This window comes from Erithacus rubecula (assembly GCF_903797595.1).
Source record: "Erithacus rubecula genome assembly, chromosome: 1".
NCBI classification, from domain to species: domain Eukaryota; kingdom Metazoa; phylum Chordata; class Aves; order Passeriformes; family Muscicapidae; genus Erithacus; species Erithacus rubecula.
The window spans coordinates 85,095,063-85,109,636 of record NC_136658.1 but is presented as its reverse complement, the minus strand read 5'-3'; the positions used below and the strand labels follow the sequence as shown (position 1 = coordinate 85,109,636).

The 14,574-nt window shown below is 42.5% G+C and overlaps 1 protein-coding gene across 1 annotated transcript in view; it reads right to left on the bottom strand.

Moving 5' to 3' along the window:
• Positions 1–13,230, bottom strand: part of NCK2 (NCK adaptor protein 2) — an 83,414-nt gene extending 70,184 nt beyond the window's left edge. Inside the window, exon 1 of the mRNA XM_079300704.1 lies at positions 12,891–13,230. The gene's annotated coding sequence lies outside the window, so the exon portion shown is untranslated. The remainder of the gene's footprint in view (positions 1–12,890) is intronic.
• Between the last annotated feature and the right edge of the window lie 1,344 nt (positions 13,231–14,574).

Here is a 14,574-nt window from a genome sequence, read left to right as displayed (position 1 = left end):
AATACCTGCTGTGAAGACAGTGCATGTGTGCTTTTTATATAAGTATGCAAAGATGACTCAGAAAAAAAAAAAGGCAGGAAATAGAAGTGATTCTAATATCAGAGTCCAATCCAGACCTCCTGCAACATTTCTATGAATGAAGAAGAAAATCAAGAGCATTTCAACCCTGTTGGGGACAGTATATTTGCAAGCACCTAAAACAACTCATGGCACCATCAACTGGAATATGTAACATAGCACAGACACTCTACCACTACAATAATCCATCAATCCCAGACCAGGATCCATTCAGCTGCTGCAGCTGATGAGGGTTGCAGCCATGCAGAGACAAGACTACAACACACCTGCCACTCACATCTCCTAGTGATCAGTGTATCTACTCATTGCTGCTAGAGGCAGTGGGCTTTGAGAAAGCCAGGGCTTTTTACCCAGGTGTAACAAGCACAGAGCTGCCAGCCACTGGTGTTGCCATCTAGGGAAGCTATTCCTAGAAAAGCAAGAAAAATGCGTGGGCTGAGCTGAAAAGACAATGTGGAAACTAAAGCAAGCAGAAGAGTCCTCTGTAATAGAAGAGGTGAAGAAAATCCCCATGTCTGCTAAGATTCAGACTGCAGAGCAGATCTCTCCCCAACTCATTCCACAGCAAATTACTGGGTTTTTCAGGTACACTGAGCTTGTGGATGGGATAAAAAGAGGTTTCCACATGCCACAGCAAAATTTTATTGTGCCCAGCAGACATGTGCCCAGAGTATGCTAAATTTTCTGAACATTTTAATATTCACTGCAAAGCATAGTAAAAACAAACAAAACCCAAGAAAATCTGCACTTTACAGAACTTTCCATGTATTTTGGAGATGGCACTGAAACCATCTGCTGATGCTGCCAGAACAATCCAAAAACCACCAAAATCTGTGTTTGACAGGTCCAGACCTACTGTAAAGAAAGGAAAATCTGAATGACTTCAGCATGGTACACAGAGGTGCTCCTGGATAATACAGATGACATTTATTCTTTAATCATTCTTCCAATAAAAGCAGTATGAAATTTAACTTCTATGGTACTTCTATGGTACTTTTAATTGTAGTTATAGTAAACAAAAAAGCTGTCAGCTATTGAAGCTTCGTCCCACAGCTATTACTACACTGACAGAAGAACTAGAGAAACTGTTCTCACATTGGCACACCTAAAATGCCAAAAAGCCAGAACCAATTCTCAACTGTGCACACACTTCTTTTAATCATCATTTTCTTCTTCCCATATGTGCTTTTCTTTACAAAGTCCCAAATCTAAACCTCAGAAAAGTAAACTAAACACATTCACAAGTAGCTTGAGTATCATAACTCAGTTGATTAAATATTTGGAAGAGTTCACCTGGTGGCTTTGAAGTGCAGCAGAGGACCATTTCAGGGTTTCGTGAGTGGCAATACACTTCCTGAGGATCTATCAGCAAAGGAGTAATAATCCTTTAGGTAAAGCAAAGCCAAAGTATTCAAGATGGGAAACAAAGCTATAAACAGTAAGAATGCAGAAGTTTACTTCCTGTATGCAAGGTTAGCAAACCATTACAACATCAAGGCACATGCCAGCCTTTTCTTACTTACATATTTAGCCTTTAAGGTGTCCACTTTTTCACTTTTTTTTGCTACCTATTTTAATTCTGTACTCAAAGATCTTCCTGCATTCCGAGACAATTATTATTTGGCTTTGATGCTTTTTTCCTTGGATGTTTTCCAGATGAAGTTCTAAATTGAAGTTCAGCAGAGAAACGATCAGAGCACTACATTTCAATAACAGAAGCATTGAAAGTCTGGCCTTCAGTGTATTAAAGTCATTGCTGGAAGCTACATATGAAAATATATTACCCACCTCTAAAACCTCCATTGTTATAATTTGGTCATTTCACACACCAGTGATCAATCTCAGCTGAGCACATTCTGTAAGTCCACACATAACGATTAAAAATTAGACATACCAGAGAAAAATTTAAGTCTTTCCTTTGTGAACAAGTATATTCACCTAGTGATTTACTATATAAAAATCACATTTCTACTGCTTCTTGGTATGAAGCTAAACAAGGTGAAGATATACAAATTGTTGGGTCAATGACTCAGCAACCTGCATTATGTCCACATCACAGCAAAAGCTGATAAGCATACAACAATTACTTTAAAAAACAGTATTGAAAGTATGCCCACATGAAACCTTCCAAAATGCAGATATACATTTAAGGCTACTAACTGTGAATCATATACCCTTTGTCTAACTCTTCCTGAACTCAATATTTCTATCTTCCAACTCTCTTTCCTCTACCTGCCCTTAAAATGTGTAAGTTTCCCATCAGTGTTCCATATTAAGTCCTCAGAATCAGCATCTGTCAGTAAGTACATTACAGATCTAGCACATCTAGATGCTGAAAACCCCAGGCTACATTTAATTTCATAGAAAACAACAGACTTTTCAGAACAGCAATGTTCTGAAGAAATATTACAAAAAAGAGAATATCCATCTATTGGAAAACAGAAAAAACTAAAATAATATTGCTTTCACCATTCTTGCAACACTCTGTGACACTGGGATCCAGTGCTGAACCTCATCACACAATTCTCTCCATGGCAGCTCTCCCCTACTATACAGCGTGGGCAAGCAGCAGAAGGAGGATGTATAGTGAAGGAAAGTACAGTGTTATTTTTATACAATTCATCTTAGCCCAAAACCAGTTCATACTGGTAAATCCCACCCCAATTTGGACCACAATAAATTCAGATTTAATTAATCATTCCCAAAACCAATGAGCAAGCATATATATATCAAGGTAGAAAATAAGAATGATATTCAGCAGAATAATCTGTAAAATACCCTATACTTTCTCCTACCCAGAGCAGACACAAGCAAACAGACAACCTCATTTCTGTGACTGTGTGCAACTACATTTCAGTTGGAATAGAGAGCCAACAGAACACTAACAAAAATATCTTCATCCAAATCCTATTCACAGCTGTTAATTTAATGGAAAGGCTCTTCCGGCATGAAGAATAGATGAGTAATAGCCTCCCCGGGAACTTTAACAGCACATCTTTAGACAAAGGGCTTCATAACACAGCAGCTGGACGCCATTCAGCTACCTGACAGCCCCTGGGCTGCCTGGAAAGAGGGCATGAACCAGAGGATGTGGATTTCCCAGGCAGGGACTGCACAGGGAGCAGAAGGGAGATGGGGAAAGAGGCAGATTTGGATGCTTTGAAAGAGGTTTTAGAGCAAAGGGCTGTGGATGCAAGACAATATACGATGATCAGTCGCACACAGCAGCTGCAGGAAAATAGATTTCTCTGCAAAACAGTTCCACACAGTCATTTTAGCCTTCCATAAATTTACAGTACTTCAAATCATTGCCACTTAAAATTCTGGAAAAACAACGCAAAACATTTATTTATTACACTTCTCAATGTACAAATGTTTTGTGTTATTTAAGGAAAGATATGTATTGACTGACCCACGTGGGAGCCCACCCCAATACCCTCAGAACATATTCAAAGAAGAAAGAAGTTAAATCTATTATACAGAAATTTTGTAAGCAAGGGTTCAAGTGTATTCTCATTTCAGAAATCTCATCAACTCTACTTATGTACCTCAAGTACCTGCAATGCTTCAGTCAAATCTTACTCATTCCCAAATGTGTGTAATCATGCTAGACAGAATACATTGTTTCTATTTTTATCCAATATTTTATTTTCTTTGCTTAAAAACTTCCACCGCATGAATGGATTACAGACAACACAAAAACATGACCTCTCACAATAAAGGCTATTCCCAATCCTAATTATCTACAAAATAGTGTGCAATAGAAAAGGAGGAGGGAAAAGATTAACAAAGCAAAGACACAGGTGACCACCATCAGTTTCGACAGCACAATAATCAAGGTATGCACCAACTAAATCAAAGTTTTTCTTGAGTTAAGTATTTACAGATTCATAAAATAAAATGGTACTTCCCTAAGAAAATCTAAAGGTGCATGTACACAATTGCCAAAACTATGAATTATATTGATACCATGTGCAAGTATTAACATTGAGGTGTGGAAGTTTTGATTGTTGGGTTTTGTGGGGAGTCTTCTTAATACCAAGTAGGTGCCACAATTTTGGAACAACAGTATTAACAACTTAAAAATCCACTGAAATCCAGGTGCTTAGTGTCAGGGATGACATTGCTGAAAACTAGGCACATCTCTCCCATTCAAAAAAGCCTGTGGCAGGAAAATGGCACAGGAGCAAGATCCAAGGGCTGCTACCAGTCAGGTGGGCAACAGGCAGGCAGAGCTGACCAGGAAGTGGCATTTGGAAAATGACCTCCTCTCTAGCACAGCTCCACCTTGACTCACCTGCATTCATGACTCACTGACATCAGATTTGGGATTGCTACTTTTGAAGAATGAAGCATTTAAAATTTTAGTACCTGTTTAGCAAGCACAGTATAATCTACTAAATACCAAGGTGCTTCAAATGCTATGTACACTCAGTAATGGTATGTATGCCATTGCTGCAGAAAAGTAAGTCAATGGCCATTAATTCAGATTGCAGTTATGTATGGTATCTTCTTTTAACCACAAGTACATCACTTATATTAACTCAAAGGAATCCAAATGACCAGCTACTTAACCACTAAAATTATCTAACCGGAAAGAAGGAAAAAAAAAAATACCAAAGAACAGACAAATCACAAGGGCAATCTGAAAAGACTTTTATAACAGAACATTGAAATCAGGTCTAGCAGCACCATTAAGCAATCTAATACAGTTAAAACTTGGGGGGCAAAGCATTTTAAAAGTAATGAATTTCCATGATCTGCATTAATATACTTATTTTCAAACCTTGGTTCTTTCAAAACAGGAATTACAACCCTGCATGTATTTAAGAGCTTTTCTTGCATCACATTTTAGTTTTCCCCTTTTTTTTCCTGCTTTCATTAATTTTGGTTTTATGTTCTAAATTCTAGGTTTCATGTTTTTAAATAAAACTAATGAATTCCTTGTTTCCTCCCTGAGGGACTAACTTCCTTTTCCACCAACTTAAACAGGCATTATATCAAGCACTGCCTGATCCACACCTGTTCTGCAACAGCTCAGTATAAGTATGAGCAATAAGCAATCCTAAACTACAAGGAGCCACACTGACTTTATGGGACTGCTGGAAAACTAATGTCATACACAATGTATAGCCATAATGTCTGTCTCTAAAAATAAGCTGGCTGTGTGACACTACAGCAGAAGTTCCATAATTCAATATACATGTTATGACAAGTAAAGAATGTGTAACTAAAAAAGAACTGGCCTGCAATGTAACAGTGGTTCTTGTCTTGGAAAGGATGTGCATATGGCTCAACTTTGTGTTTTGTAAATAAGAGAAGTTTATTCCAATAGGAACACTAGTGGTACTAAGCACATGCCTGAGGGACAAGTTGGAATACAAAACAAAGAATGAAACTTTGGCAAAGCTTTGACATTGTGTCTTCCAGAGAGGTGAAATACCTGAATAAAGTAAACATCCAGAATCTCCTGTCAGCAAAACCAGAAAAGATCCTAAAGGAATGCAACCAAGAGTATCATTATAAGACAAGACTAAAGGAGGAAGACACACATTGTCACAGTAATGACATTACCCAGACTTGAGCATTTTTCTGTCATAGGAAGTCTATAACATTTCAGCTCATTATGATTCCCCATGCATCCCTTAAGAGCCTCAAAGCTCATAAAAATGATGTGTCATATTTTGATACTTGTGCTAAACACAAGCTTTGTGACTACCAGAGTTTAAACTCAATACAATCCACACAGCCCTTACTGAGATATCTGATTAAATTTCTAATATTCATGAACTAGAATTTTAATACTGAATGCTCAAAATGATTTAGGTCTTTTGATGCAACAGAACATAAGTCCTTTAGTGTCAAGTGGAAGGCAGATCATTTATTATAGCATTAATTATTTGGGATATTAGCATTACTTTCTTTCTGTATTTGAATTAAATGGAATTCAAAACAGTGTGAATTTATGAATAGTCCACAATATAATTATTTCTATATTATCCCTGCAGCACTAGAAGAAAGACTGCCTACAGACCTGAAAATCTAAAGGAAGGAGAGTGATCATCAATTTTTCTTTTCATCCTTTTTTCTGAAAGACAGGAAAGGTAAAGCTCAGGATGTTTATACTCTAAATGGCTTCACTCTTTTTTTAATTTAAAAATACCTGTCTTTATATCTATAAATGCCACCTACATTTTTTGCATTCAACAAGCAATGATTAAAGGAAAGCACAATTAAACAAGATATACCATAACCAACTTCTTTTATGACTGGAACAAAAGCATTCTTAATTAAAACCACAAAGCTGAAAAAAATAGCAGGGACTTTTATAAAATTTCAATAGTCACTGGGAAAAATGCTGTGTCTTAACTTACATTTCCAAAGTTGCTACACACACAGAGTTCCAAGTTCAGGCAGGAAGGACTAATTAAAGGTACAAACATGACACCTTCTTCCCAGCACTTAAACAGTACCAGTTATCATTTCACTTTTATTACAGGTATAGCCAGACAGTATTGCTAACAAAAGTAATTCATAACTATAAATAAATAATTACACCACCATGCATGAAAGACTTCTATTTGCAGGTCCTTTGAGTCAGTTACCAGAGCACTAGATACTGACACACTGTAATCCAGCTTAACATTCCAACACAAAACACACAAAAAGCAGCATTTATAGGGTTTTACCCAATTTACAGGACTTCTTCAGTCCAGTTAAACCAGAAACACCTGGCCAACTGAGACTGCAACCTTACAAATAAACAACAGCCAAGCCTATAAATAAACCAAACAAGCCATCTGTGCCACTGACTGCCCCTGTTTGCAGCCCATCTACACAGGTGTCAGCTCCTGGCCCTTCACTCCACAGATGAACTACCATGGAGTGTTTGTACCATCACTGACTGACAGCACTAAGACAAAATAAAAATTAAAATAAAAAAACAGAGTGCTCGTTTCCAGCCTAACAAATACTCAAAACCTATCCTTCTGGTTTTGCTGAAATCTCTACTAGTGACTGGATGAAGTCCAATTACTTTTTTTTTTCTTTTCTACTATTTAGCAAACAAATTTTCAACCTAAAATTATCAACTAAATTTTCAACCAATATTAAATATATTTAAAATGAAAACTCAAAGGATACTTCTAAAAACAAAACTGAAAAAAAACCCTGAACTCTAACTCAAGAAAAAGCCTAAAGTAAGTTTTGCTAAACCAGGTGGCAGTGTGCATTTGCAGCAGCCCAAGTCTCCTGTGGTGGAATCCAGAATCCTTGACATGCCATCATTCAAGACCTGTCAAATTTGATAACATTCTGTGTGTGTCTGGAAGGACACCATCCATTCAGGGAAATGAACGTGTCATTTGTTGTCATGACAGCTATCAAAATTCAGCCCGAGAGCATATCACAGAGCCACGTATCTCTCCTTCTGCATTAAAAGGTTGAAAAATACTTTCCTTGTCATCATCCAAAACATCATTAGGATGTCAACTAAGAAGTCAGCTCCCCTGCAACAGCAGTGGCCCAGGATGGCACTGGGAGCCAAGTCCAACACACATGTGAGAAAAAACAAGTGTGATGGATACACTGCTATTGTAAGAACAGGAAGGAAAAACCTTGCAGCCATAGTATGCTGAGGGTGTTCTTACTGCATTACAACCAAGAGGTCAGTATGATTCATGCTTGGGACTCTTCTTTGGTATCAGTGACAGGTTTTGTTAAACAGGAGGCTTCACTTATTGTTGTTTCTTAAAATGTTTATTAGTCCAGAATGCTCTAAAAAACTTAGAGTAATACACCAGTTTACCTCTCTATAAATGTAGTAAGTTTTAACAGGACATAGTGTTCCTCTTCTCTCCCAAACCTCTGAAAGGACTGAAGGAATGAAGTGTTTTATTTTACTATATAGTTAACTAATACTTAATCAGTTTGCAAAAAGCATTATTTCAGACAAATTTGACAAGAATGAGTTAGAAAACCTACTGTTTCATTTATAATTTATATGCTTAATGAATACCAGCATTCCTTTCTAAACCTTCCCAACCCTGCAAGAATCTAATCTTACTTTGAAGGAAAGGTTATAAAACAGTGTTTAATGACTTTTTAAAAATAATATAAATAAGTACAATATAGCTAAATCCGAAGCAACATTGACAGTTTTTTCCCCCAAGAGCTTGCCTATATTTTCTCAAAAATAAAACACATACTTTTAAAATGTTCTAGCAGATTTTAAAATGTGCTAGCAGAACCAATAATCCCACCCCAGCAGGAACAAAAAGCACCTGCCTTTGCTAACCCTCTTCCTGTGCTCCTGCAGTGTCTGACAGCTCCTCTGTATTTGCACAGAGCTGATCTGGTGTGACCTGTGGGGAAAGACAGGCAAGAGACAGCACTCTGCTAAAAGCAGCTTCTCACACTGTGAGAGGAATTGACCCAGACTCAGAGGACTGCATCAGGAAGAGCATACACAGCCTCTAGCTTCTCCATAAACTTCAGTACCTGCTTTCACACTCATGTCACTTCTCTTTACTAAGGCCCTCATAAATAATCTGATCATTCTGGAATGTAGACACCTCAACAGCTCAGAAGGCTAAAATCTGCCTTTCTATCAAACAGGTGATAAACTGAAGGTCTGCTCATTTATTTTTGCTTACTGATGCCCCACCTATCCAAACAGCATGACTGCTGAAACACAACAGGCTACCTAACGATATCTCTTTTTCTGATTAAACATTTTATTTGAAACAAAGTTTGTCTTAAATTAATTTTTAAAAAGATTTTAAAAAGCAGGTTGCCTAAGACAGCTGCCACCTGATTCTGTAAACATACTACATCTACCTTTTTCTGTCCAATAGAATTTCTGCTTTATTCTGTCTGTGGTATATCTCACTACCTGTTTTCACGTCTGTTTCTATGGCTGTGTGTACTCTGCATACAGTAACTGATATGAATTGAGGAAAACTGGGTAAGGAAAAACACACCCATACAGCATTTTACTTTCCCTCTGTATTTTGCCATGATTGTAAGAGAGAAGCAACACTTGTGAGAATTCAGGGATCTACCAAGTGTCCCATGTTCACCACACTGTCTGCTCCACCAAATAATCAACAGTAGCTACGTGTCACTATATTAATACTAGCTAATGAGATCAGGACCAAAAGCAGCACAGCAAACCTCCACTGTAAAAAAGCCTCTAAGCCACAAAGTTTGTTTCTACAACTGTGAACACATACAGGCTATATCAGCATGCCTGAGCTTCCACTCTAACAAATGCTTTTCATAGCATGAGTATTTCTAAAACTTTACTGACATCAGAGTTTTGTGTATAGCTGCAGTAATTTAAAATGCAATGGGCTGTTATTCTCTAATCAAGATTTATTCCTCTGCACTTGAATTCTTAAAATTTGCAGTATTCTATAAAAGTTAAAAATGTATATTGTCAGGCCACCTCATTGCACACAAAGTTATTATTTATGCTGGGTTTAAAATATGAACTCCATTAATGGTGAGAAACAAAATGATTTGTTTTGTCACATACACCTAATTGAATATAAAATATATATATTTGATATTTCAACGTACTTTCAACTTACTCATGTCATTAGCATTTATGAAAAAATTAAGAATTCTTATGATGGGGGAATAAGATTACTTCAAGAAAAAAAACAAAACAGCAAAAACTCAACATTTGGAAGAATTACTTTATCCTCCACTGAACAGAGCAACAGTTTAATTGGGCAGAACACCATTGACTACATTGTTAGAGAAAACTAATGGGCCTAATTAATTTGCAGGAAAAATTTAAATTGGAACTACCTAAAACAGAAATAACTTTTGGATTCCTGGGCCAACATGCATAAATCTGGCAAGTAAAATGAAAAGTCATTTTTCAAAAGGTGTACCAGGATCTCCCGCAGTAAAAACTGGACAATGGTGCACAGGTGAAATGATTAGTGCAGGCCTCACTTCTTCACCTCAGGATGACAGAACAATGCCATTTCCCACATTACACACACCATCCCAGCTCTCTAAACATCGTTCACTCCAGGAACTAGTAAGAATTCCTGACTTTCACTCCCTGGAAACTATTGTTCTACAACATTTCTGTATACCTAGTAAACACAAGGACAAAGTGTGCTACCTTTATTACTTCATGAGAAGCAGAAAGCAGCTCTCCTGCAGAGTGCCTCAACTCTCTGTCTCTCCAACAGGCCAGATGACCTACTTTGGGGGAGCAGGGTGTCCAGCCACGAGCACCCCAGGCTGCCTAAACTCACCGAAACACGGCAGCATCTGCTTTCAGCTACCTACAAACACCTCCAATAAACCCACATCAGCAATCCTCCTTCCTCAAAACACACTGGGAGTGGGGTTTGGGAGTACCCACGGCTTAGAAACCATCAGTCCCTCAATACAGGCAGAAATATTTTTCTAGAACATACGCTTTACATTCAAAGATGCCTTGGTTTTGATTTCAAACCTGCGGCAAGTAAATTGATACAGCACCTGTCTCCATGAGTCTGGAAGCAGCTTTTATGCTCAAGGAGCATGAAAAACGCAGATACTCTGGGTAGTTTGGTTGCTGCTCGAGACCAGGACCAGCAAACAGAGCTATCTGGATATCACTTTTCGAGTCTCTACTGTTACAGTTTCTACTGAGGAAAGCCATGAGCACTGCAAAGGATTAACATACCGACAGCAACACAAGGCACAAAAAAAACAAAGGCTGGAAAAGCAGCAGACACCGCTGACCTTGTCCCTCTTCTTTAGCTAAGAGAAGATGCGAGGTGACACGGAAGAGAGCAAACACCTTTCCTTAAGCTATCAGACAGCTAGCCAGGAAAACAGAGAGGAGAAGAAGGGGAGATAAGTTCCCTTTCTGTATGGCAACAAGGCAAAGGCTGAAGTTCTGAATTTATCATATGTTCAGTAGCCAGGATGTAATAAAAGGATCATCCAGACTATCTGCTCCTAGTTTTGGGAAAACACAGCAAAAGAGATTTTGTACATCACTTTTTTTTTTTTTTTTTTTTTTTCACAAAAGCAATTGGAAATGGAATTTGGTAGAAGTCGGAGGTGAATGCAACAGACAATGACAGAAAACAGCAATAAGAACTAACATTATAATGAATCTGTATCTGTTTCATGGCCTATATAAAAATATTTGCTAATTACAGCCTTGATCTTCATGGTACAGGTGCCTTCTATTGTTACATTTACCCACTGTTCCCGAAAGTGACATCTTCTGTCAAAGTCACAAGAAGTCAGTTACAAAGACAAAGCGATCTGCTTAACTTCTTAAACACACTTGGGTGAGACAGAGGCTTTTGATTTCCAGAGTTGTGAAATAAATATTTCAGAGAAGCAACAACATTACATCAGAAATTATAATCCTAAAAATGAACACACATTACCATTAACATCATCTATGTGGTGCTGACTGCTTCAGATTCCTAAAAAGCAATGGCTAAACAAGGACTTTCAAATAGAAATTCTTCATCATCTCCTACCCAATGAGTCCTTTCAAATTCCTCCATATTAAGTTACCAGTCCAAACTCCCGATGATACAAGCCACGCGTGGTTAGGCCATGAAAATTTGTTTTTACAAAGGCCACTACCACATTTCATGAAAGAGAAGTCCAATTCTCCCACGTTGAACTGCTAGAACAGCAGCAGTATGTTCCACAGAAACAAAAATGCTTCATGGGAAGAAACACTGTTCAAGCTGAAGAATGCTTTAAATTCTTGCCGACTTTCAGCCACCATTCAACTTTTAAAATTAAAGAAGGTTTCTCTCTGTTTGACAAAAATGTGACAGTTCCGAGTGAAATATTAGATAGAATTCACGGAATAACCCAGATGCACGCAGAGAGCCACATTCACTTAAAAATCAGTGGAAGATATAACATAGGAACGAGAGCCGAGAGCTCTCATGATCAGCCAGCTGCAGGTCAGACCTGAATTACAAACCTGAATCCCGATCTGACAACCTGATCTGAGATAGGCCAAAGTGCCTACCCTGCCAGCAAGGGGCAGCTGTTAGCCTCGCCACGTTTTTAATTAAAAACAGGGCGAGAAGACTTACAAACTTCAGTAATTTTCTTCCCAAAACACGCAGGGATGCGCTTCACTGAACACTCAATACATGAGATGTAATTTTACCTTTATGTTCTTTACCTACACTGGCATCGACCGAGGCCACAGCGCTCCTTGAGAGCAGCCCCGGCCTCAGCCCTGCTGCAGCCGATATTGGGTGTCGGCCAGCCAGGCGAGCGGAGCGGCCCGAGCCCGTGCCCGCCGGTCCCGCGCGGGGCGGCGGCGCTCCCGCCCGGGAAACTTTGGGGCTGCGCCGCGCTCCGGGCGGGAGGCGCTGCCCGCCTTCCCCGGCGCTGCCCGGCCGGATACGCCGCCTCCATCCACCGGAGCCCCGCGCGGGGTGGGGGTGGGTCCCGGCCCGGCGCTGCCCCCCGGCCGGGCGGCACAAAGCGGCGGCTGTCACACGCGCGCACACACACAGACACACGCACACGAGCAGCAACTCGGGAGGATGTGGAGGAGTCGCCCCCGAGCCCCCCCCCGCAGCTGGACGTGGCACACAAACACCTCCTCCCGCTCCGGGCCCCCCGTGCCGCCGCCGGCAGGTACCGGCCCCTCCTGCGCGGGGCGGCCGCGGAGCCTCGGCCGCCCAGGTGACACCCTCCTTCCCGCTGCTCCCGACGCCCCTTCCCCGCCTCGTCCCCCACGGCCGCCACAAGTTTGCGGCGGGCCCCAGCCCCCGCCCCGGCCCCGTCCCGCCCGCGGCCGCGCTCACCTCCGGCCGGCCGGCGGGGAGCGCAGCGGGGCGGGCGGCGGCGGCGGGGAGGCTCCCAGCCCAGGCGGGCTCCGCTTCTTTGTCTCCTCGGCGGCGGCGGCGCCCGCTCGCTCCCCCTCTGTTTCCCTCTGCCCTTCCCCGGGCGGATGCGGGCCGCGTCCTCGGAGAGGGGCCGGCTGGCTCCCCCCGCTTCCCCTTCCTTCTCCTCCCGCGCTCTTCGCCGGACGCGTCCAAGGCCCCGGCCCTCGGCGGCGGCAACGGCGGCGGCGGCAGCTCCGCTCCTGCCTTCCCTGTGCCTGCTGCGCCCGGCGGCGGCGGCGGCCCCTCCTCCGCGAACCGCCCCCCCCGGCACAGGCTCAGCCCCCGCCCCCGCCCTGCCCTTCCTGCCGCTGCCGCTGCCGGGATCGCGCGGGAGGAGCTCCCCGGGCTCCCCCCTGCCCGCCGGGAGGGCCGCTGCTCCCCCGCCCCAGCGCAGGAGGGACAGGCAGGGACAGCCCGGGTGGCTCCCTCCCCTCCGCGGGAGGACCTCTCCGGACCGCGGGGCGGGGCGAAGGGGCGCTGCCCGGCCCCAGCGCCCTGATACCTCCTCCCCGTTCCGTCCCGTGGGACCCGGCGCTGCCCCGCTGGGAGCGGGAGCGCCCGGCAAAAGTACTGGCGAACGCTGGAAGCCCCGGGGCGGGGGGACGCGGGCGCTCCGGGGCTGAGCCGGGAGAAGCGCCGCGGTTCGCCCCGGGGCCGCTGCCGCCGGGATTTCCAGCCGCGGTATCGGGGCCGTTCCGCCGCCGCCCGTGAGCCCAGGGCGGCCGCAGCCCCAGCCCGTCCCGGCCCTTCGCTCCCCTGCTAGCCCGGGGCCAAGTTTCAGCCTCCTTCAGCGCCCCGTGCATCCGCCGGCTCGGGCGGTGACTGGGTGCGCAGCCCTCCCAAGCCACAGCATCAGAGAATGTCCTGTGTTGGAAGGGACCTACAAGGTTCGTGGAGTTCATATTTGACAAACACAGGACACTCCAAGAATTCCACCATGTGCTGAGAGCTTTGTCCAAATCCTCCTTGAATTAAAGTCAGCAGCCCTGCTCTTGTGTTCTGTGACCAAGCTGAATCTAGCAGTGAGATCTTGGGACAAAGATTTTAGAAGCTTGAAATAGGATGATTTTAAAATGTGTGCTCGGCAGTCTTTCCATGCTCCTGCTTAAAATGGTTTTAAAATCCTCAGATAAGTCCCTCTTCTCCTTGTTAACTTTTATAAATTCTCACAGCATTTAATTGATGGTTTGGGAAGCCCCAATTGCCTTTCACGTGCCTGTGAGATAAACCTGAAAGAAAAATGCAGCCACTTCATTCTTCCAATAAAGACTTTGCATGCACCTCAGGGAGGAACAGAAATCCCCTTTCCTGTTTTTTTTTGTGCACGCATTTGACTTCAGAGAGGTGTTAATCTTCCTTTTGAAACAATAATCTGACCATGCTTTTTTAGAGCTGGAAAATATTTGGGGTCCCTGCTGGCTCCACCTCACAGCATGGTCAGGCCTCAATTCAGCCTGCAGAGGCTGAGGCTGAATTTAAATGGGATCGGTCATCCAAGGACTTTCAGATAAAAGTCTCTGTTGTTTCTGGAACAAAACACTCAGTGGAAGTGATAAAAGAGAGGTGAATTATTACTTCTCTCCTTTGCATTTATAGTACACTG